The following is a 25,025-nucleotide window of genomic DNA, read 5'->3' on the forward strand; positions in this document are numbered from 1 at the left end:
CAAGAGGAAATCCTAATGTAAACTATGCTATTCAGGTGTCAATAATGTGTCAATATAAGCTCATTGATGATAACAAATGTACCCCTTTGGGGCTGGATGTTGGTAGAGAAGGTGGCTAATTTTGTGGGAGGGCAGGGAGCATTTGCAAAGTTTCTGTATTTTCTGCTCAATTTTACTGTGAACCTTTTTTTTTTTTGGTCAGGCTCCCTGGTTATATGTGCCTTACAGCACCCTCTCCTTCCTGGAATTTGTCACAGTTGGTAATTATTCATTTCTGTTATTGCTGTTGAATACCTATTGCTCTATAGACTCTAAGTTCTTTTTTTTTTTTAATGGATTGGAGGTTTCAGTGGGATGGGAGAATCACAAGGAATCAGGTGTTCAGAGGAATGTATTGAGTAGAGGTGAGGAACTAGGATGTTGAAAAGTAAGAAAAGGAGAGAAGGAGAGGAAGAAAGAGGAAGAAAAAGAGGGAGAGAGAACAGGAATATTGCTTCATTCTAAAAATGGGTATTAATAATGGCCGATCAATATTTTGTGCATTTAAAATGGAGAATTCTATAAATATTTATTGTTCTGGATCTGAGTTGAAGTCCTGGATATCCTTATTAATTTTCTGCCTCCTTGAGTCTAAATCTCATTATGGGTCTTATGTATCTGGGTATTAAGATCTCTTATTGTTGCATTTATCCTTTTACCACTGTATTTTGTTGCTTTGAAATCTATTTTCTCAAATGTGAGAATTGCAACTCCTGCTTTTTATTTATTTATTTTTGCTCTCCATTTGGTTGGTAAATTTTTCTCCAACCCTTTGTTTTGGTCTTTGTGTATCTTTGGATATACCAATAGGTTTTGGCTGTATCTTTTGATTGGGGGATTTAGTCGATTTAAATTTAGGGTTACTGCCATTTGATGTTAACTGGCTATTTTATACATTCGTTGATGTAAATTCTTCTTTATGTTGATGCTCTTTACTTTTTGGTATATTTTTAGAAAGGCTCATACTGGTTGTTCCTTTCTATGTATAATGCTTCTTTCAGAAGCTCTTGTAAAGCAGGCCTGGTGGTAATAAAATCTCTGAGTACTTGCTTGTTCATAAAAGATTTTCTTTTTCCTTCAATTGTGAAGCTTAGTTTGGCAGGATATGAGATTCTAAGCTGAAAGTTCTCTTCTTTAAGTATGTTGAATATTGGCCCCCACTCTCTTCTGGCTTGTAGGGTTTCCGTTGAGAGATCTGCTGTAAGTCTAATAGGCTTCCCTTTATGGGTAACCTGGCCTTTCTCTCTGGCTGCCCTTAGAATTTTCTCCTTTGTTTCGATCCTGGTGAATCTAACGATTATGTGCCTTGGGGTTGCTCTTCTTGAGGAATATCTTTGTGGTGTTCTCTGTATTACCTGGGGTTGAATAGTGTCCTGCTTTGCTAGATTGGGAAAATTTTCATGGATAATATCCTGAAAAGTATTTTCCAGCTTGGATTCATTCTCTCCATCACATTCAGGTACACCAATCAAACGTAGATTGGGTCTTTTCATATAGTCCCATATTTCTTGGAGACTTTGCTCATTCCTTTTCATCCTTTTTTCTCTATTCTTGTCTTGTCGTTTTATTTCATTAAGTTGGTCTTTGACCTCTGATATCCTTTCTTCTGCTTGATCCATTCTGCTATTTAAACTTGTGCATATTTCACTAAGTTATCGTGTTGTATTTTTCAACTCCGTTAATTCATTTATATTCCTCTCTGTATTGTCTATTCTTTTCAGCATTTCATCAAGCCTTTTTTCAAAGTTCTTAGTTTCTTTACATTGGGTTAGAACAAGTTCTTTTAATTCCCAGAAGTGTCTTATCATCCACCTTCTGAAGCCTACTTCAGATAATGGAACACAGTCCTTTTCCATCAGGGCTTGTTCCGTTGCTGATGAGGAACTCCAATCCCCTGTAGAGGGAGAGGGGTTCTGATTTTGGGTATGCTCAGCCTTCTTAGGCTGGTTTTTTCCCTTTATTATAAATTTATCCATCTGTTGTCTTTACAATTACCGCCTTTCTAATTAGGTTTCTGAGTCGACATCCAATTTATTGATTCCCAGTGCTGGAATTCAAGCAACCCACTGCGCCGGCTAAAATCGCAGTTATAAGACTGATGGTGCTCTTCTGCCCGGGAATCTCTGGTCTGGCTTCCTTCTTGAGTCCACAACAAGCGGCTCTGCCTTCCTGGAGCTCCAAACACTGGTCAATAAGGGAACCAGTCCCATTTACTCTGCATGAAGAGCTGCTGCGCCAAGGCGCCGGCAAAACTGCTGCACCGGCCACAAGAGTCACACTGGTGACCAGTGGGGCTCCTCCACTAGAAATATGCTGGTCCATGAGCGAAGAAAATTCATCTGAAAGTGTGGCATCCTCTCATTCTCTGAGCTTTCACTGGGAGCTACAATCCTGAGCTGTTAGTGATCAGTCATCTTGGATCTCTCTCCAGAGAGATCCTTTTTTTATATCATGTGTACCAAGGTCCTCAACCCCTGGGACTAGGACCAGTACTGGTCCATGTCCTGTTGGTAACCAGGCAACACAGCAGGAGGTGAGTGGTGGAGGAGCAAGTGAAGCTTCATCTGTATTTATAGCTGCTCACCATAACTCACATTACCTGAACTCCACCTTCCGTCAGATCAGTGGCGGCATTAGATTCCCCAAGGAGCACAAACCCTATCATGAACTACACATGTAAGGGATATAGGTGTGTGCTCCTTATGAGAATCTAATGCCTCTGATGATCTGTCACTGTCTCCCATTACACCCTAATGGGACCATCTAGTAGCAGGAAATCAAGCTCAGTGCTTTCACAGATTCTACATTATGGTGAGTTGTAAAATATTATTATTATTATTATTATTATTATTTGAGATGGAGCCTTGCTCTGTCACCAGGCTGGAGTGCAGTGGCACAATCTCGGATCACTGCAACCTCCATCTTCTGGGTTCAAGCAATTCTTCTGCCTCAGCCTCCCAATTAGCTGGACCATGGGCATGTGCCACCATGCCCAGCTAATTTTTGTATTTTTAGTAGAGATGGAATTTCACCATGTTGGCCAGGATGGTCTCGATCTCTTGACCTAGTGATCCACCTGCCTTGGCCTCCCAAAGTGCTGGGATTACAGGCATGAGCCACCACACATGGTAAAATTATTTTATTATATATTACAGTGTAATAATAGAAATAAATAATACATTAAACTTTTTTATTCCTGCATAAAATTATTTATTGTATTACTCTTTATTCCTTATAAAAAGAATGTTGGAAAGCATCATTCTCAGCAAAGTGACAAAAGAACAGAAAACAAACACTGCATGTTCTCACTCATAAGTGTATGTTGAACAGTGAGAACACATGGTCACAGAGAGGGAAACATAGCACAATGAGGCCTCTCAGGGGGGTGGGGGTTTATTCTTGCATAAACTTATTGTTTTTTTAATTTATCATAATTTATGATAAATAAATTTAGAGCAGTCACATTAAATGTAACGTATATGAATCATCCCAAATCCATTCCCCAATACCAGTCTATGGGAAAATTGTCTTCCATGAAACTGGTCTCTGTTGCCAAAAAGTTCAGGCACCACTAATGTGTATTCTTTGGGAAAGGTATGTGAAATCTAATTTCAGTAGTTAGGTGGATAAATATTCTGACCTTCACACATACACAAACAATAGTACATAAATTTATAAATATCTTTATAAATTTTTAAAAGAATCTTTTTCACTAAATGCTTAACTGTTCACTCTAGGGAGTAAACAAAATGCAAACTGATGAGGCTGGGATTGGAGTATTTGTCCATGGTGGAAACATAGGGAATTCTGCTTTAATGGTGTGAAGGAGTAGTGTGAGACATTATGTTTGACCTAAAATCCCTACTTAAACCTGAAATTATTGAAAGACTCTATAATATTTAAGATGGTGAGCTAGAAAAACAAATTAAGATATGAACTAAGGACAACTGCATGAAAAATCATCTTTTCTGACCTTATACACAGAACAAAATGTCAAAAGAACCTCCTGCCAAGAGAGAGAATATTAAAGAGGAAAGAGAAGGAAAAATGGAAGGAAAAAAAATAAAGAATATAACCACAACCCCATTCACACTCAGCAATTTGTGAGTTTAATTACACCAGCAATGTGTTCCTGTAATTTTTCAAATATATTATTTTTTTTCTTTTTTAAATTATACTTTAAGTTCTGGGATACATGTGCAGAATGTGCAGGTTTGTTACATAAGTATAGACGTGCCATGGTGGTTTGCTGTGCCCATCAACCTGTCATCTACATTAGGTATTTCTTCTAAAATTATCCCTCCCCTTGCTCCCCAACCCCTGAAAGGTGCCAGTGTGTGATGTACCCTTCCCTGTGTCCATGTGTTCTCATTATTCAATTCCCTCTAATGAGTGGGAACATGTGGTGTTTGGTTTCCTGTTCCTGTTTTAGTTTGTTGAGAATGATTTTTTCCACCTTCATCCATGTCCCTGCAAAGGACAGGAACTCATTCTTTCTAATAGCTGCATATGTGTCACATTTTCTTTATCCAGTCTAACATTGATGGGCACTTGGGTTGGTTCCATGTCTTTGCTATTGTGAACAGTGCTGCAGTAAACATACGTGTGCATTTGTCCTTATAGTAGAATGATTTATAATCCTTTGGGCATATACTCAGTAATGAGATTGCTGGGTCAAATGGTATTTCTAGTTCTATATCCTTGAGGAATTGCCACATAGTCTTTCACAATGGTTGAACTAATTTACACTCCCAATAACAGTGTAAAATCGTTCCTATTTCTCCACATTCTCTCCAGCATCTATTGTTCTCTGACTTTTTAATAATCACCATTCTAACTGGCATGAGGTTGTATCTCACTGTGGCTTTGACTTGCATTTCTCTAATGACCAGTGATGATGAGCCTTTTTTCCTATGTTCATTGACCTCATAAGGGTCTATTTTGATGGGTGTCTGTTCATCTTTGCCCACTTTTTGATGCGGTGATTTTTTCTTGTAAATTTAAGTTCTTTGTAGATTCGGGATATTAGCCCTTTTTCAGATGGATAGATGGCAAAAATTTTGTCCCATTCTGTAGGTGGCCTGTTCACTCTGATGATAGTTTCTTTTGCTGTGCAGAAGCCCTTCAGTTTAGTTAGATTGCATTTGTCTATTTTAGCTTGTGTTGCCTTTGCTTTTGGTGTTTTAGTCATGAAGTCCTTGCCCATGACTTTGCCCTGAATGGTGTTACCTAGGTTTTCTTCTAGGATTTTTATGGTTTTAGGTCTTACATTTAAATCTTTAATCCATATTGCATTAATTTTTGTATAAGGTGTAAAGAAGTGGTCCAATTTCAGTTTTCTGTATATGGCTAGCCAGTTTTCCAACACCATTTATTAAATAGAAAATCCTTTCCCCATTTCTTGTTTTTGTTGGGTTTGTCAAAGATTGATTGTAGATATGTGGTATTATTTCTGAGGCCTTGGTTCTTTTCTATTGGTCTGTATATCTGTTTTGGTGCTGGTACCATGACTGTTTTGGTTCCTGAAGCTTTGTAGTATAGTTTGAAGTGAGGTAACATGGTTCCTCCAGCTTTGTTCTTTTTGCTTAGGTTTGTCTTGGGTATATGGGCTCTTTTTTCATTCCATATGAAATTTAAAGTAGGTTTTTCAAATTCTGTGAAGAAAGTCAGTGGTAGCTTGATGGGAATAGCACTGAATCTATAAATTACTTTCAGCAGTATGGCTATTTTTACAATATTGAGTCTTCCTGTCTATGACCATGGAATGGTTTTTCATTTGTTTGTGTCCTCTCTTATTTCCTGGAACAGTGGTTTGTAGTTCTCCTTAAAGAGGTTCTTCATATCCCTTGTAAGTTGTATTCCTAAGTATATCATTCTTTTTGTAGCAATTGTAAATGGGAGTTTGCTCATGATATAGCTCTCTGTTTGTCTGTTATTGGTGTATAGGAATGCTTGTTATTTTTGCACACTGATTTTGTATCTTGAAACCTTGCTGAAGTTGCTTATTAGCTTATGAAGTTTTTGGGCTGAGATGATGGGGTTTTCTCAATATGCAGTCATGTCATCTGCAACAGAAATAATTTGACTTTCTCTCTTCCTATTTGAATATGCTTTATTTCTTTCTCTTGCTGATTGCCCTGGCCAGAGTGGTGAGAGGGCATCCTTGTCTTGGCCTGTTTTCAACAGGAATGCTTTCAGCTTTTTCCCATTCAGTATGTTATTGGCTGTGGGTTTGTCATAAATTGCTCTTATTATTTCAAGATGTGTATTATCAGTACCTAGTTTATTGAGTGTCTTCAGCATGAAGGGGTGTTGAATTTTATCAAAGGCTTTTTCTGCATCTGTTGAGGCAATCATGTAGCTTTTGTCATATGTAATCCATCACATAAACATAGTTGTGTTTGTGATGGATTACATATATTGATTTGCATATGTTGAACCAGTCTTGCATCCCAGGGATGAAGCCAACTTGATTGTGGTGTATAAGCTTTTTGATGTGCTGCTGGATTTGGTTTGCCAGTTTTTTATTGAAGGATTTCACATCTATCCAGATTTGAAGGATTTTATTTCAAATCTGGCACAGTGGCCTGAAATTTTCTTTTTTTGTTGTGTCTCTGCCAGGTTTTGAAGTCAGGATGATGCTGACTTCATAAAATGAGTCAGTGAGGAGTCCCTCTTTTTTTATTGTTTGGTGTTGTTTCAGAAGGAATGGTACCAGCTCCTCTTTGTACATCTGGCAGAATTTAGCTGTAAGTCTGTCTGGTCCTTTCTTTTCTTGGTTGGTAGGCTACTAATTACTGGCTCAATTTCAGAACTTGTTATTGGTCTGTTTAGGGTTTAGATTTCTTCCTAGTTTAGTCTTGGGAGGAGAGAGTAAGTGTCTGGGAATTCATCCATTTCTTCTAGATTTTCTAGTTCATTTGGATAGAGGTGTTTATAGTATTCTCTGATGATAATTTGTATTTCTGTGGAATCAGTGGTGATCTCCTCTTTATCATTTTTTATTGTGTCTATTTGATTCTTATCTCTTCTTTGTTAGTCTGGCTAGTGGTGTATCTATATTGTTAATCTTTCCAGAAAACCAGCTCCTGGTTTCATTGATTTTTTTGAAGGATTTTTTATATCTCTATCTTCTTCAGTTCTGCTCTGATCTTAGTTTGAATTTGTTTGCTCTTGCTTCTCTAGTTTTTTATATCGTGATGTTACGGAATCTATTTTAGATGCTTCCTGCTTTCTCTTATGGGCAATTAGTGCTATAAATTTCTCTCTAAACTTTGCTTTAACTGTGTCCCAGAGATTCTGGCACATGTGTCTTTGTTCTCATTGGTTTCAAATAACTTATTTATTTCTGCCTTAATTTTTTTATTTACTCAGTAGTAATTGTTGAGGAGGTGGTTTGATTTCCATGTAGTTGTGTCCTTTTGACTTACTTTCTGAGTCCTGTGTTGTAATTTGATTGCACTGTGGTCCAAGAAACTGTCTGTTATGATTTCTGTTCTTTTGCATTTGCTAAGAAGTGTTTTACTTCCAATTATGTGTTTGATTTTAGAATAGTTGCTATGTGGTGCTGAGAAAAATGTATATACTATTGATTTGGGGTGGAGAGTTCTGTAGATGTCTATTAGGTCTTGTTCTAGAGCCAAGTTTAAGGCCTAATATCGTTTTTAATTTTGTCTCATTCATTTGTCCAATATTGATAGCGAGGTGTTAAAATCTTTTATTATTATTGTGTGTGAATCTAAATCTCTTTGTAGCTTTCTAAGAACTTGTTTTATGAATCTGGATGTTACTGTATCGGGTGCATATATATTTAGGGTAGTTAGCTCTTCTTGCTACACAGATACCTTTACCAGTATGTAATGCCCTTCTTTGTCTTTTTTAATCTTTGTTGGTTTAAAGTCTCTTTTATCACAGACTAGGATTGCAACCCCTCCTTTTTTTTTTTTTTTTTGCTTTCCATTTGCATGGTAAGTCTTCCTCCATCCCTTTATTTTGAGCCTATGTGTGTCTTTGCATGTAATATGGTTCTCCTGAATATAACACACCAATGGTTCTTGACTCTTTATTCAGTTTGCCAGTCTGTGCCTTGTAATTGTGGCATTTAGCCTGTTTACATTTAAGGTTAATATTGTTATGTGTGAATTTGATCCTGTCATTACGATGCTACCTGGTTATTTTGCCCATTAGTTGAGGCAGTTTCTTCATAGTGTGGATGGCCTTTACATTTTGGTTTGTTTTGCAGTGGCTGGTACTAGTTTTTTCTTTCCATAGTTAGTGATTTCTTCAGGACCTCTTGTAATGCACACCTGGTGGTGATCAAATCCCTCAGCATTTGCTTGCTTATAAAGAATTTTATTTCTCCTGGAGAACAGATGCTGGAGAGGATATGGAGAAAAAGCAACACTTTTACACTGTTGGTGGGAGTGTAATTTAGTTCAACCATTGTGGAAGACAGTGTGGCGATTCCTCAAGGCCTTAGAAACAGAAATTCATTTTGACCCAGCAATCACATTACTGGGTATATATCCAAATGACTAAAAATCATTCTACTGTAAGGACACATGCACACAAATGTTCACTGCAGCACTGTTTACAATAGCAAAGACCTGGAACCAACCCAGATGCCCATCAATGATAGACTGGATTGGGAAAATGTGGCACATATACACCATGGAATATTATGCAGCAATCAGAAATGATGAGTTCGTGTCGTTTGTAGGGACATGGATGAATCTGGAGAACATCATTCTCAGCAAACTGACACAAGAACAGAAAATGAAATACCGCATATTCTCACTCATAGGAAGGTGATGAAAAATGAGAACACATGGACACAGGGAGGGGAGTACTAAACACTGGGGTCTATTGGGGGGAAAAGGGGAGGGCCAGCGCAAGGGGGGAGCTGGGGAGGGATAGCCTAGGGAGAAATGCCAAATGTGGGTGAAGGGGAGAAAGGAAGCAAAACACACTGCCATGTGTGTACCTATGCAACTGTCTTGCATGTTCTGCACATGTACCCCAAAACCTAAAATGCAATAAAAAATTAAAACAAAAAAAATTGTCATAATAGGCAGAATCAAAAGTGCAATTATATAAACCATGGATACATAAGATTGTAAGATTAATTAAAAAGAACATTTGTATGGTATCCCTATTTTTACAAAAGCAGATGAGCAAGCATTGAAAAAAGTAAACAAATGAGTACATATTAGATTGAGTCACAAATAATGACAAGGCATCAATCACACTTTGATGTTCTTCTTCTTTCTGAGAATACTATAAATTTTTATATAGAACTGGCCTGCACATAGGACATGGTTTGGCTGTGTCCCCACCCAAATCTCATCTCGAACTATAGTTTCCATAATCTCCACATGTCATGGGAGAGACCCAGAGGGAGGTAATTGAATCATGGGGGCAGTGTCATCCATGCTATTCTCATAATAGTAAGTTCTCATGAGATCTGATGGTTTTATAAGGGGCTTTCTGCTTCGTTTGGCTGTCATTCTTCTCCTTGCTGCTGCTTTGTGAATCAGTGTGGAATCTTCCACTTCCACCATGATTGTAAGTTTCTGGAGACCTTTGAAGCCATCCTGAACTGTGAGTCAATTAAAATTTTTTTATTTATAAATTACCTGGTCTCAGGCACTTCTTTTTAATAGCATGATTATGAACTAATACATCAGGCAATTGAGAAATGTGTTATTTCTAAATACACATTATTATTTTTACTTTATTTGCATGCATTTCTGATGAAAATTTGCTAAACATAAATCAAAACCAAAATACGGTGAGCTAGGGTTTGCATTAAAACAAGCAGAAGAATTAAACACTGATATTGAATATAATGTATGATGATATGAATACTGTGTTATTCATAAAAACAAATATAATCATTAAATATATAACTAAAGATAATTTTTAAAAGTGTAATTCAGATTTAAAATGGGTTTTTTTAAGGCAACAAACTGTTATGATTGAAAATAAATCTAATTGGAGGGATTAAATCAAATTCTGAACAAATCTATAGAGGTAGTTAGTAAATGGGATGTAGATTAGAGGGAAAGAAAACTCAGAGTTCCAAGAAAACAACAACAATGTAGTATCATCTGTTCAATTCAATTTTAATCAGATTATCAAATGGAGAAAATGCAATGAATAAAAAACTCTATATTAGAAAAAATAATAATTTGAGGACACTGAAAAGGATTCTTGAGATACAGGAACATAAAATATGCTCATTAGGGAAAATTAAAAATATGCACTGACACTGCTATAAAAATAGAGAAAATCAAGCATTATAAATTGAACAATAGAAAACACAGATGTCATAACAAAAATGATGATAGAAAAAAGAGAATAGAATAATATTTGCAAACTACTGAGAGAAAGTAAATGCATTCTATAACCAAGTAATATTTTACTCAACAGGATTTTTTTAAAGAGAAACTCAAATGGATAAAGATCAAGAGATTACCAAGATTACACTCAACTCACTTATAAAGAATCAACTAAGAAAGAAATACAATTATTTCACAGGAAATTTACAAGATGAAAAAAATAAATGTTGAGTAAAGAAATTCGTAAAGACATCATTAAATCTAAACAAATATCACAAACATAAAATGATAGTGATATGAAATTATGGGGCTTGTAACATCAACAATGATGATAGATAACACTAATTGAGTTCTTATAATGAACTATTTATTGTTCTGTGGTACCTTAAATGAAGTAAATCATTGGCTCATTGGAACAATCTGCTGAATAATGTACTCAAATACATTAAATAAAAATATAATAAAGTTAAAACAGTTTTAAAATAGTCATAATTATATTTGCAAATTATACTTTTAAGTTAAAAATCCTTGTTAAAAACTAAAGAGTCATCAAGTAATAATCAAATAGAATGAATAATTCCCATAAGTAATCAACTAATAATCAAAATGAATAAATCTTATAAAAATAGAAGGAAAAATTTGAAGAAGATATTGAAAGCAAGAAAATAAACAGTTAATAAAATGTAGTTACTGGGAAAATTAAAATATAGGCATAAAAAGTAAATAAAATATGACAAGTAAGCAAGACAACAAAGAAGAAAATCAAAATAGTAGAAAAATTTCACATGTACAAGACACACACTTAAAGAAGCTCAGAAATTTTTAAGTAAGATAACAGATACAGAAATTATTCCTGAAAAACACAAATAAAAATGAAGGTTAAATTATTATATGAAGATTAAAAAGTATAATTTTAGGCAAAACTTCACTAATAGGATTAGGAAGAATCATTAATATATTAATTTCATCTGGAAAAATTATATTCTAAATTTGTAAGAAATTAATGTCTCATAATACATAAGGCAAAAATTTACAAAACAAAAAGACATTGAAAATTATCCATCATAAGAAAAAAAAGTTTATTCACCCCTTATTAAAAATTGGTGGCTCAACCAGACAATAATTAAATAAAGAAAAAAATGTAGATTAACAAGCATTATTTCACAGTCAATTATAAATTAACAGTTAACAAATTAACCTTAGGGCAAGTCATTAAGGATATCTAAGGAAATCTGAAAAATTTATGCATTATAGGGATTATGTAAAAAGACTAGAATCAAAATAGTAATTCATAATTAAATGAATGATAAACGCCGTTGACTTTTTAACAATGTGGGGATTGGGGTCCCAAGCCCTCACGAGTTGAAAATCTGCATATAACTTTTGAATCCTTAAAATGTAGTTCATAATAACCTACTGTCAACTGGAAGCCCTACAATAACATAAACATTTGATTAACACACATTTTGTATATTATACGTATTATATACTCTATTTTTACAATAAAGTAAGCTAGAGGAAATAAAATGAAAGGAAGAGAAAATACACTTACTGTTTATTAAGTGGAAGTGGATCATCATAAAGGTCTTTGTTTTAAACATCTTCACTTTGAGTAGGCTGAGTTGGAGGAATAAGAGGAGCTAGTCTGACTGTCTTAGGGGTGGCAGAGGTGGAAGAAAACCTCTGTATATGTGGACCCATGCCATTCAGTCTCATGCTATTTGAAATTTGACTCTATGATTTATAACTTACTTCTGAAAATGTTTAGATACACCCCCAAAATTATCCTAATTTAAATAACTTGTGAAAGAAAATAAACGTATACTGTGTGTGTGTATATATATGTAATAAATATAATTAGCAAATATATTGCCATATATGTGTGTGTATATATATATTTTTATTTTTATATTTATTAGTTCAATTATATGTCTGATGAATTTACATATATACATTTATATAACTGATAAAATTTTGAAGTAAAATCTTGTAATAAACATTGTGAAATGAAGCTAAATAGATTTTTTAAATTGTGTAGCTTCAAATCCTTAATTAGCTAAATCTGGCTAAAATTTACTATACTGTGCAATAATTATAAGCAATAATAAAGCAAAAAAGAAACCAAATAAACTACAAAAAAGAAGAAGAAATGCAAAAGTAATTAAAAAATCACAAAATAGAAATAAACACTAAATAGAAGGAGCTAGTAAAGCCCAAAACTGGTTCGTTGAAAAGATCAATTTTAAAAAAATTTAAATTTTGTCAGAAAGCAGTGGGGTAGGGAAGAGAGGAGATAGGGAATCAACAGAGGAAGAAAATAAATAGAAAAAAGAAAGAAGGAAAATAGAAAGAAAGGAGATAAAGACTCCAAAAAAACAAAAATCAATCTTGCAAACAAAATGAAAGAGAGGACGTAATTTAAAGAACAATGAATATTTCACAAAGTAAGATGACAATCAACTAATTTGTTTCAATTTACTTGAATACAAATATAGATAAATAATTTCCCAGAGTGGGTAGGGTAGAGGAGTGGAAGAAAAACAGTTACCAAAAATTACAAATGAAAAGAATACTTGAGTATCAAAGGAATAGACCAGGAGTTTAAAATGTTTGTGCTAAACTGACATCAGTGAAACGACAGAATGAGAAAAGCAAAATCTAACCCCTACATGGAAAATGGGCTAAAAATATTTAAATCAATTTATTATGAGTTCTGAAAGTTGTTTAAGGTAATAGATAATAGTTGGTTCAAATAATAGACTAACCAAAAACTCGGGAGAAAAAGCTAAGGAAATCAGATGTCATAAAAAAATTAATACAAGCTGTGGCTGAGGAAGTCCAGATCTTGGATTTTCTAGAGAAATATCTCAGTCAGCTATTTTAAATATAAACAATGAGGTAAAGTTTACTATGTGTAAAGAGCTAAAGGAAACTGTAGGAAGGATGCCTTAACAACTGAGAATTTTAATAAAAGGAAGAAATAATAAGAAGCAACCAAATAATTTGGGAGTTGAGAATTAAAATTGCTGAAATAACAAATTCACTCCAGGGGCTCAACAACAAAGTCAAGTGGGCAGAAGAAAGAATTAATGTAGATTGGTTAATTAAGACTATTCTATCGGAGAAACAGAAAAAAGACTGTGTGTGAATGTTTATAAAATATTGTGATCAAATTGAATTCATCTCAGTAGAAACACGAGTTATTTAACTTAAAATCTGTAATATTACATTGAGTATATCAAGATTTAAAATATCTGCAAGCAAAGCAACCATAAAATATAAAATAATGTATATAAAAGTATAACTACATATTGCTGACTTGAAAGGTATGTAAATATATGTCTATTTATGTTTACATACACACATGCATGTATCTTGAGGATGATGATTAAGGGAGATGGCAGATAATGGATGCAACCTATCAGGTATAAAATCGTTCTTCAGTTGCGTTGATTACACTTCATTTTTAAGCGGATAATTGCTATATAAAGGGTTATTTTATCGTTTACATAATTTTTTATTTCTGTATTATTTTACATGTTTCTAAGGAAGCAAATGCATTGGTTTGCTTTTTTGATTTCTCCTGTTCTAATTTTTTAAATCTGTTAATAATAACTTTACTTATACTTGCTAGTTTTGAATAATAATTGTATAATTTTCAAAGCTACTTAACATTTTTTACATGTACTAAGATAGTCAAATTATATATTTTACTTAGAAATGTATTGATATCATTAAAAGGAATCATGATAAACACTGTTTTCATATTTATGAAAAGAAATCTTACATGCCAGCATAAATTTTTCTCTAGTTATACCTAAAATGATTATTCATGCATTGAGGTAAAAATAAATTTTAATATTTAGAACCAGAGCTTCTCTTCAGTGGGATTTGCCTTTAATTAAGAAGAAATATCATCCTAGGCTGCTTTTAGTGAGGAAGACAATAGTAAAAAAGAAAGTATGAGCATGTGAATGGAAATGACAGGAAGAGAGAGAAAGAGAACTTTGAGTGAGATGGAAAGGCAGTGACCAAAGGAAGATAAAGAGACAGATAAAAAAAGAAAGAGTTAGGAAGAGAAGTGGGGAATGGAAAAGGTGGCCCCACAACATGGCAGGAAGCTGGTTAGCTAAGGAAGATTATCAGTAAGACCTCCCAAAGACGAGACGCGGAAGGGCTTCTCAGTGAAAGGAATCTAACATTGCATTCCATGTTATTTGCACTGCTTATGAAGTTAGATACACAATGCAGTCTGATAATCTTAAGTCTTGTATGGTAGATGTGAAAAATAAGTAGAAATCTAATAAAGAGAAACATGATCTGCCAAAATTCTTCCCCTTTGCAGAGAGTCCATTGTTCCATTAAGAACCTACTTGTCCAGAAGTTCTAGGCAATAGCTTGCACAAAAAGAAAAAGAATACTTATCAGGTGGATTTCTCAGGCATGGGTATGTCACACACAAACACATGCAGACACACACTCACACCTCCCCCAACCCAACAAACACACAGGTTTCTATATATATGAGAAAACTGATCAAAGTAGGTTAGATAAATTAGGTCATATTTTATATAAAAACATAAATAGCATTTGTATTTTTTTAAGTTCTGTTTTTTTTCTGTTAAAAATTCACTTATTTAGAATTTACATTTGTTATGGTATAAAATTTCACTCAATGTGTTCTTTCAGAGTTTGGTATAGAAAAGGGGAATAAGAAAGTTATTACAACAATAATTACATAAAACATTTGTCTTCATTATGTGGGAAATGCTTTCAGTATTTCAAGTTTGAAGTTTCTATTGAATGGAGATTACTTTGAAGTCACTTTCTAAAATGCTTTAGTGATGTATAATTAATAAATTAAAGTTTTAGGAATTTATGGTATACAAAATGACATGTTGATATATGCATACACTGTAAAATAATTACCACAATCAATAAACATATTCATCACTTCTTTGATTATTTCTACATAATTATTTTTTTGTGCATGTGTTATAAAATTACTTAAGATCTACTCTTAGTAAATTTCAAGTTTAGAATCTTCTATTAACTATAGTCACTGCTGTATGTTAGCTCTCAGAACTTATTTATCTTGCCTAATTGAAACTTTGTATCCATTGAAATTATAGCTTCTTCATTTCTAGTGAGAAATCCTCACATAGCTCATCAGTGACCTCTGCTTGTGAGGCTCCAAGTGATCCATAGTCAAACCACAAATTTAAAAAATGAACACCAGGCTGGGTGCAATGGCTCAATACTTGTAATCGCAGCACTTGGGGAGGCTGAGGTGGATGGATCACTTAAGGCCAAGAGTTTGAGATCAGCCTAGCCAACATGGTGAAACTCTATCTGTACTAAAAATACCGAAATTAGCTGGGCTTGGTGGCAGGCACCTGAAGCCCCAGCTGCTCGGGAGGCTGAGGCAGGAGAATCACTCGAACCCAGTGCGGAAGAGGTTGCAGTGAGCCAAGATAGACTGTACTCCAGCCTGGTGACAGAGTGAGACTCTGTCTCAAAAAACAAGCAAACAAACAAACCACTAAATTTCTCAATTCTGGGAATGAAACTGTGTTTCATTGTTAAGGCATTTTTAACAAGTTGGTTATATTTCGTTTAGTCATCAAAACAACAGTGTGACGTTTTTACCATTTATATTTAAGAAGATAATTTCCCCGGAAATCTATTATAATGTTTCCTCACTTTCAGTGTAGTAAAACAATATTTATAGTCTCTTTGATTATTTCTACAACTCTGCTTTCATGTGTGTACTATACAGAAATTTTCTAGGTTATGACAAAAGGAACTATTTAATATAATGCATCCCTACTCCATAATATAATTGTTGACAAGAAATATGAAAGAAAGAGCAAGAAAAGTAAAAATAAATCATTATGTGAGTGATTTCACCGAATTTTCCACTGATTAATACTCCTGTTTGCAAGCCAATTAATGCTTGCGATCATTTTTTTTTTTTGAGACCGAGTTTTGCTCTTGTTTTTTTGCTCTTGTTACCCAGCCTGGGTAACAAGAGCAAAACTCGGTCTCAAAAAAAAAAGATCCCCTAGAATAATTGACACCCCAAACCAGTACAGTAGCCATTTTATAAATGCATTTCTTTTTACTGAGATAGTGACCGTGGTAAATTCTTGATAGTAGATGGGTATAGAGGGACAATATGTAAGGGTACTGTTATTGCTGTATAGCACACCAGTACCAACAGTGGAGGCAGGCATTGTGAGTGTGTGGTGTCTGATTGCAAGCATGGATGATAATTGGTAACAAAGTTTTTCAAGATGATGTGTCAGGGTGACCTAGCAGACAGCTGGAACACAGTGGCAGGTATTTCTAGAATCAGACACATATAGCAGAAGCTTACACAGAGGTTGGAGATTATTGCCAACCCTTCTGACAAACTTAATAGAAAAAGATCTTAACATCAATGTGATATGGGGTGTTAAACTAATTATCAAAGCAAACGTGTAAGACCAATAGTCCTTAATGTAGTGGTATGGGAGCACCTTAAGAGCTCAAAGCTTAGGTTGCAGTAGTGCAATTAACTTAATCACATTGAGTCGTGATGAAGAAAGTAGCAGAGAGAGAGAAAATCATACATCATTTAATAATCTCTTAATGTGGTAGCTCATACCCTGAGTACTGAGCCCCATTTAATTCTCAAAGAAACCCTACAGTTGAGTGGATGCTTCAAATGTTAACTTACAAGTAATTTGTCTACATTCATTAGTAAACTGTAAATGCTGAGAGAATATTGTATCTGTTTTATTTGTTCTTAGTTCTTCTATGTGACATAGTACTTGACTTTTAGTGGACACTAAGGTAATATCTATAGATGGAATTGTTCTTGAAATAACAAAACTAAAATTAAACTTGAATTCAATATTATTGAATAGAAATTTCCTTTATTTGCAAGGTTTAATTTTGAAGGACATGGCTTAGAGTTTAGAAATAATAAGGTGGATCGGGACTCAAGATGGCGCTGTGAGAACAACCCAGGATTGGAGCTCGTCTCGTTGAATCCGCAAACGGTGAGTCAGAATGGCATTTCCAGGCTGATCTTTGTTTCCCACAGAACGGGGAAACTCCCAAGTATAAAAAAGACACGGGACGCCAGGAAGTAGGTCTGCCTGGGGAAGCTGGCAGCCGGGGCGGTGGCGGCTGGCCCTACCCAGCAATCCCCACAGGGCACGCTTGTCCGGGTGCCCTGTTGAACCGGCAACCTGAGACTTGAGAGGGCTGGACTTGAGACTGAACGAGACTTGGACAGTAGGCCAGCCCAGGGGATTGAAGGGATTGGGATACCCAGTGGGACGAACAAAACCGCGATTTCAAACTATCCCGAGCAGACGGTCCGAGACGCTCTGAGGGGGAGGGGCGTCCACCACTACCGAGGCAACCCGCCCCAACAGAGATACACGCCCACTGCTAACGCAGCCAGCCGTGGCCGAGGCAACCCACCCCAACTGAGATACACGCCCACTGCTGACGCAGCCAGCCGTTGCCGAGGCAACCTGTCCCTACTGAGATACACGCCCACTGCTGAGGCGGCCTGCCGTTGCTGAGGCAACACGCTACAACGAAGAGACTCCGCTGCAGGGCATGGCGGAGACCACAGCAGAGCCGGCAGGAACAGCGCGAATCACACAACAGCAGGGCGGAGCCTCGGCAGCCAAACAGTGGCTAGTCTGCCTTCTAGCTGGGCAGGACACCTGATCGGACATCCAAAAATAAAGCCCAAACCCCTCAACACAGAGCATTTGAGAAAAAAAAAAAAAAGGGGTTTTTTAATGAGCTCTGTTGCAGCATAATAAAACATAGCAGCCTAACAGCTCTGAATGAACAACAGAGTGCACAGCTCAGCAATTAAACCCCTATAAAGTACAAACTGTCTCCTCAAGCAGCTCCCTGACCCCTCTATATCCAAAAGACTGACATTAGGCAGGCATCATCCTGGGACAAAGAGAGCAGAAAAAGAAACTGGTAGCATCCCTCGCTGTGCCATGGCTACTAGAGGTGCAACCCAGACAAGCAGGGTCTGGAGCAGACCTCAACAGTCGTACAGCGAAGGGGCTAGACTGGTAGAAGGAAAACCAAGCAACAGAAATACTTCATCATCAACATTCTGGGTGTCCACTCAGAGACCCAAACGAAAAGTCAGCAACTACGCAGACGACCAGCGGACAAATCCACAAAGATGGGAAGAAACCAGCGCAAAAAGGAGGAAAACACCCGAAACCAGAACACATCGCCTCCTAGAAAGGACCAAAACTCCTCACCAGCAAGGGAACAAAGCTGGACGGAGAATGACTGTGACGAAATCACGGAATTAGACTTCAGAAGATGGATAATGAGAAACTTTTGTGAGCTAAAAGATCATGTATTAAATCAATGCAAAGAAACTAAGAACCTTGAAAAAAGATTTGAAAAAAGATTCGAGGAAATAATAACAAGAATGGATACCTTAGAGAGGAATATGAATGAATTAAAGGAGCTGAAAAACACAATACGAGAACTTCGCAAAGCAAACGCAAGTTTCAATAGCCGAATTGACCAAGCAGAAGAAAGAATATCTGAAGTCGAAGACCAACTCAATGAAATAAAACGAGAAACCAAGATCAGAGAAAAAAACTCAAAAAGGAATGAACAAAGTCTCCAAGAAATGTGGGACTATGTGAAAAGACCTAACCTACGTTTGATAGGTGTACCAGAAGGGGACGAAGAGAATGAATCCCAGCTGGAAAATACTCTTCAGGACATCATCCAGGAAAATTTCCCCCACCTAGCAAGACAAGCCAACACTCAATTGCAGGAAATACAGAGAACACCACAAAGATATTCCGCAAGAAGAGCAACCCCAAGGCACATAATCGTCAGATTCAACAGGGTTGAAATAAAGGAGAGAATACTAAGGGCAGCCAGAGAGAAAGGTCGGGTCACCCACAAAGGGAAGCCCATCAGACTCACAGCAGATCTCTCGGCAGAAACACTACAAGCCAGAAGAGAGTGGGGGCCAATATTCAACATTCTTAAAGAAAAGAACTTTCAACCCAGAATTTCATATCCAGCCAAACTGAGCTTCAGAAGTGAAGGAAAAATAAAATCCTTTGCGAACAAGCAAGTACTCAGAGATTTTGTCACCACCAGGCCTGCTTTACAAGAGCTCCTAAAAGAGGCACTACATATAGAAAGGATCAATCAGTACCAGCCATTCCAAAATCACACTGAATGCTAAAGAGCTTCAACAGAATGAAGAATCTACAACTAACAGGCAAAACAGCCACTTAGCATCAAAATGGCAGTATCAAATTCACACATAACAATATTAACCCTAAATGTAAATGGACTAAATGCACCAATCAAAAGACACAGACTGGCAAATTGGATAAAAATCCAAAACCCATCAGTGTGCTGTATCCAGGAAACCCATCTCACATGCAAGGATACACAAAGGCTCAAAATAAAGGGATGGAGGAAGATTTACCAAGCTAATGGAAAGCAAAAAAAAGCAGGAGTTGCAATTCTCATCTCTGATAAAATAGACTTTAAAGCAACAAAGATCAAAAGAGACAAAGAAGGCCATTACATAATGGTAAAAGGATCGATACAACAAGAAGAGCTAATGATCCTAAACATATATGGACCCAACACAGGAGCACCCAGATACATAAGGCAAGTTCTTAATGACTTACAAAAGGACTTAGACTCCCACACAATAATAGTGGGAGACTTTAACACTCCACTGTCAATACTAGACAGATCAACCAGACAGAATATCAACAAGGATACCCAGGGCTTGAACTCAGACCTGGAGCAAGCAAACCTGGTGGACATTTACAGAACTCTCCACCCCAAATCCACAGAATACACATTCTTCTCAGCACCACATCACACCTACTCTAAAATTGACCACATAATTGGAAGTAAAGCACTGCTCAACAAATGCAAAACAACTGAAATCATAACAAACAGCCTCTCAGACCATAGTGCAATCAAGTTAGAACTCAGAATTCAGAAACAGACTCAGAACCGCACAGCTTCATGGAAACTGAACAACTGGCTCTTGAATGTTGACTGGGTAAACAACGAAATGAAGGCAGCAATAAAGAAGTTCTTCGAAACCAATGAGAACGAAGACACAACGTGCCAGAACCTCTGGGACACATTTAAAGCAGTCTCTAGAGGAAAGTATATAGCAATAAGTGCCCATATGAGGAGAATGGAGAGATCCAAAATTGACACCCTATCGTCAAAATTGAAAGAGCTAGAGGAGCAAGATCAAAAAAACTCAAAACCCAGCAGAAGACAAGAAATTACTAAGATCAGAGCTGAGCTGAAGGAGATTGAGACACGAAAAACCCTTCAAAAAATCAATAAATCCAAGAGCTGGTTTTTTGAAAAGATCAACAAAATAGACAGACCGCTAGCCAGATTGATTAAAAATAAAAGAGAGAACAACCAAATAGATGCAATAAAAAATGATAAAGGGGAAATCTCCACAGATTCCACAGAAATCAAACCATCATCAGAGAATATTACAAACAACTATATGCACATAAACTAGTAAACCTGGAAGAAATGGATAAATTCCTGGACTCCTGTGTCCTCCCAAGCCTAAACCAGGAGGAAGCTGAAACTATGAATAGACCAATAACAAGGTCTGAATTCGAGGCAGCAATTAAGAGCCTACCTCACAAAAAAAGCCCAGGTCCAGACGGGTTCACAGCCGAATTCTACCAGACACACAAGGAGGAGCTGGTACCATTCCTTCTAAAACTATTTCAAACAATCCAAAAAGAGGGAATCCTTCCCAAATCATTTTATGAGACCAACATCATCCTGATACCAAAACCCGGCAGAGACCCAACGAGAAAAGAAAACTTCAGGCCAATATCCATGATGAACATAGATGCAAAAATCTTCAATAAAATATTGGCAAGCCGATTGCAACAGCAAATCAAAAAACTTATTCATCATGATCAAGTAGGATTCATCCCGGGGATGCAAGGCTGGTTCAACATACGCAAGTCTATCAACGTAATTCACCACATAAACAGAACCAAAAACAAAAACCACATTATTATATCAATTGACGCAGAGAAGGCATTTGACAAAATTCAACAGCCCTTTATGCTAAAAACCCTCAATAAACTCGGTATCGATGGAACGTATCTCAAAGTAATAAAAGCAATTTATGACAAACCAACAGCCAATATCATACTGAATGGGCAAAAACTGGAAGCATTCCCTTTGAAATCTGGCACTAGACAAGGATGCCCTCTCTCACCACTCCTATTCAATATAGTACTGGAAGTTCTAGCCAGAGCAATCAGGGAAGAAAAAGAAATAAAGGGTATTCAAATAGGAAAGGTGGAAGCCAAACTGTCTCTATTTGCAGACAACATGATAGTATACCTAGAAGACCCCATTGCCTCAGCCCAAAAACTCCTGAAACTGATAACCAACTTCAGCAAAGTCTCAGGATATAAAATCAATGTGCAAAAATCACAAGCATTCATCTACACCAATAACAGACTTAAAGAAAGCCAAATCAAGAGCGAACTGCCATTCGCAATTGCTACAAAAAGAATAAAATGCCTTGGAATACAACTCACAAGGAACGTAAGGGACCTCTTCAAGGAGAACTACAAACCACTGCTCAATGAAATCAGAGAGGACACAAACAGATGGAGAAACATTCCATGTTCATGGTTAGGAAGAATTAATATTGTGAAAATGGCTATACTGCCCAAAGTAATTTACAGAATCAACGCTATCCCCATCAAGCTACCATTGACTTTCTTCACAGAACTGGAAAAAACCACCATGAACTTCATATGGAACCAAAAGAGAGCCCGTATAGCCAAGTCAATTCTAAGCAAAAAGAACACAGCGGGGGGCATCACACTACCGGATTTCAAACTATACTACAAGGCTACAGTAATCAAAACAGCATGGTACTGGTACCAAAACAGAGATATAGACCAATGGAACAAAACAGAGGCACCGGAGGCAACACAACATACATACAACTATACAATCTTTGATAAACCTGACAAAAACAAGCAATGGGGCAAGGATTCCATGTTTAACAAATGGTGTTGGGAAAACTGGCTAGCCATGTGCAGAAAGCAGAAACTGGACCCCTCCCTGACACCTTACACTAAAATTAACTCCAGATGGATTAAAGACTTAAACATAAGACCTGGCACCATAAAAACCCTAGAAGGAAATCTAGGCAAAACTATCCAGGACATAGGAGTAGGCAAGGACTTCATGAACAAAACACCAAAAGCATTGGCAACAAAAGCCAAAATAGACAAATGGGACCTAATGAAACTCCACAGCTTCTCCACGGCAAAAGAAACAGTCACTAGAGTGGATCGGCAACCAACAGAATGGGAAAAAATTTTCACAGTCTACCCATCTGACAAAGGGCTGATATCCAGAATTTACAAACAACTCAAGCAGATTTACAGGAAAAAAACAAACAAGCCCATTCAAAAGTGGGCAAAGGATATGAACAGATACTTTACGAAAGAAGACATATATGAGGCCAACAATCATATGAAAAAATGCTCATCGTCACTGGTCATCAGAGAGATGCAAATCAAAACCACATTGAGATACCATCTCACGCCAGTTAGAATGGCGATCATTAAAAAATCTGGAGACAACAGATGCTGGAGAGGATGTGGAGAAAAAGGAACACTTTTACACTGTTGGTGGGAGTGTAAATTAGTTCAACCATTGTGGAAGACAGTGTGGCGATTCCTCAAGGCCTTAGAAATAGAAATTCCATTAGACCCAGCAATCCCATTACTGGATATATATCCAAAAGACTATAAATCGTTCTACTATAAGGACACATGTACACGAATGTTCATTGCAGCACTGTTTACAATAGCAAAGACCTGGAATCAACCCAAATGCCCATTGATAATAGACTGGATTGGAAAAATGTGGCACATATACACCATGGAATATTATGCAGCAATCAGAAATGATGAGTTCGTGTCGTTTGTAGGGACATGGATGAATCTGGAGAACATCATCCTCAGCAAACTGACACAAGAACAGAAAATGAAACACCGCATATTCTCACTCATAGGTGGGTGATGAAAATGAGAACACATGGACACAGAAAGGGGAGTACTAAACACTGGGGTTTATTGGGGGGAAAAGGGGAGGGCCAGTGGGAGGGGGAGGTGGGGAGGGATAGCCTGGGGAGAAATGCCAAATATGGGTGAAGGGGAGAAGAAAAGCAAAGCACACTGCCATGTGTGTACCTACGCAACTGTCTTGCATGCTCTGCTCATGTACCCGAAAACCTATAATCCAATAAAAAATTAAAAAAAAAAAGAAAAGAAATAATAAGGTGGAAAGGATGGAAATACTTGACATCATTGCCTATGTACTTGCAATGCTAACTGAATGAGAGCAATTAGTAGTTAGTAATGCTTTTATAAAACCGGAACTGATTATGGCCCTGTTTTTAATGGGAGCAGAGAAGATGGCACAAATTCTCTCCTGGTTAACCATTGTTTCATTGAATATAATGTACATATGCGCTCTCTCTCTCTCTCTCTCTCTCTCTCTCTCTCTCTCTCTCTCTCCTCTCTCTCCTCTCTCTCCTCTCTCTCGTTCTCTCTCTCTCTCTCTCTCTCTCTTGCTCACTCTCTTTAACATTGATGAACCAATACTGCTCCCAGAGATTTTCTTTTTTTTTTTTTTTGAGACAGAGTTTCGCTTTTGTTACCCAGGCTGGAGTGCAATGGCGCGATCTCGGCTCACCGCAACTTCCACCTCTTGTGTTCAGGCAATTCTCCTGCCTCAGCCTCCTGACTAGCTGGGATTACAGGCACGCACCACCATGCCCAGCTAATTTTTTTGTATCTTTAGTAGAGACGGGGTTTCACCATGTTGACCCGGATGGTCTCGATCTCTTGACCTCATGATCCACCCGCCTCGGCCTCCCAAAATCCTGGGATTACAGGCTTGAGCCACCGCGCCCGGCCTTCTTCCAGAGATTTTCTATTTAGAAGCTGGCATAGATAGCATAAAACTGAGATAAAAAGAAAAAAATATGATTTTTTTTAAGTTTAAATTTAAATTTATTTTTATTTGATTTTTACAAAACAACAACAACAAAAATACGGAACGCTTCACGAATTTGCATGTCATCCTTGTGCAGGGGCCCTGCTAATCTTCTCTGTATCATTCCAATTTTAGTGTGTGTGCTGAAAAATAGGATCTTTATAAGATAAATATATATTTTACATTATCTTCATTGCCAACACTTGAAAAAGAAAGCAAGGTATAAAGTCAAAGTTGCAACCATTGTAAGTGATGGAAAGATTTAAATTTTAAAAACTTTTCATACAGCATATTTAATACATAGTCGTATGTCAAATATTGTTTTGGGTGCATATATATATACTACAGGCTCCTCAAAACAAGCCTCTGACCTTATATAGCTTACATTGTAGAGAAAGAGAAACAGATATAAAACAAATTAAAAAGTAAATATTAGCAATATTGGATGGTTATAAGTGGTATATGGACAAGTTATTTTCCTATTTTAATATTTATCTCACTGATTTTAAAAGTCCTTTATGTTGCAATAAATAT

The 25,025-nt window shown here is 36.6% G+C and overlaps 1 non-coding gene across 1 annotated transcript; it reads right to left on the bottom strand.

Annotated features, from left to right (window-relative positions):
• Positions 1 to 24,543: 24,543 nt before the first annotated feature.
• LOC118145899 (U6 spliceosomal RNA) lies at positions 24,544 to 24,648 on the bottom strand. The gene has a single exon (XR_004731386.3). It is a non-coding gene; the product is annotated as a U6 spliceosomal RNA (small nuclear RNA).
• Positions 24,649 to 25,025: the final 377 nt, after the last annotated feature.

The sequence above is a fragment of the Callithrix jacchus genome, chromosome 10 (assembly GCF_049354715.1).
Source record: "Callithrix jacchus isolate 240 chromosome 10, calJac240_pri, whole genome shotgun sequence".
NCBI classification, from domain to species: Eukaryota; Metazoa; Chordata; class Mammalia; order Primates; family Cebidae; genus Callithrix; species Callithrix jacchus.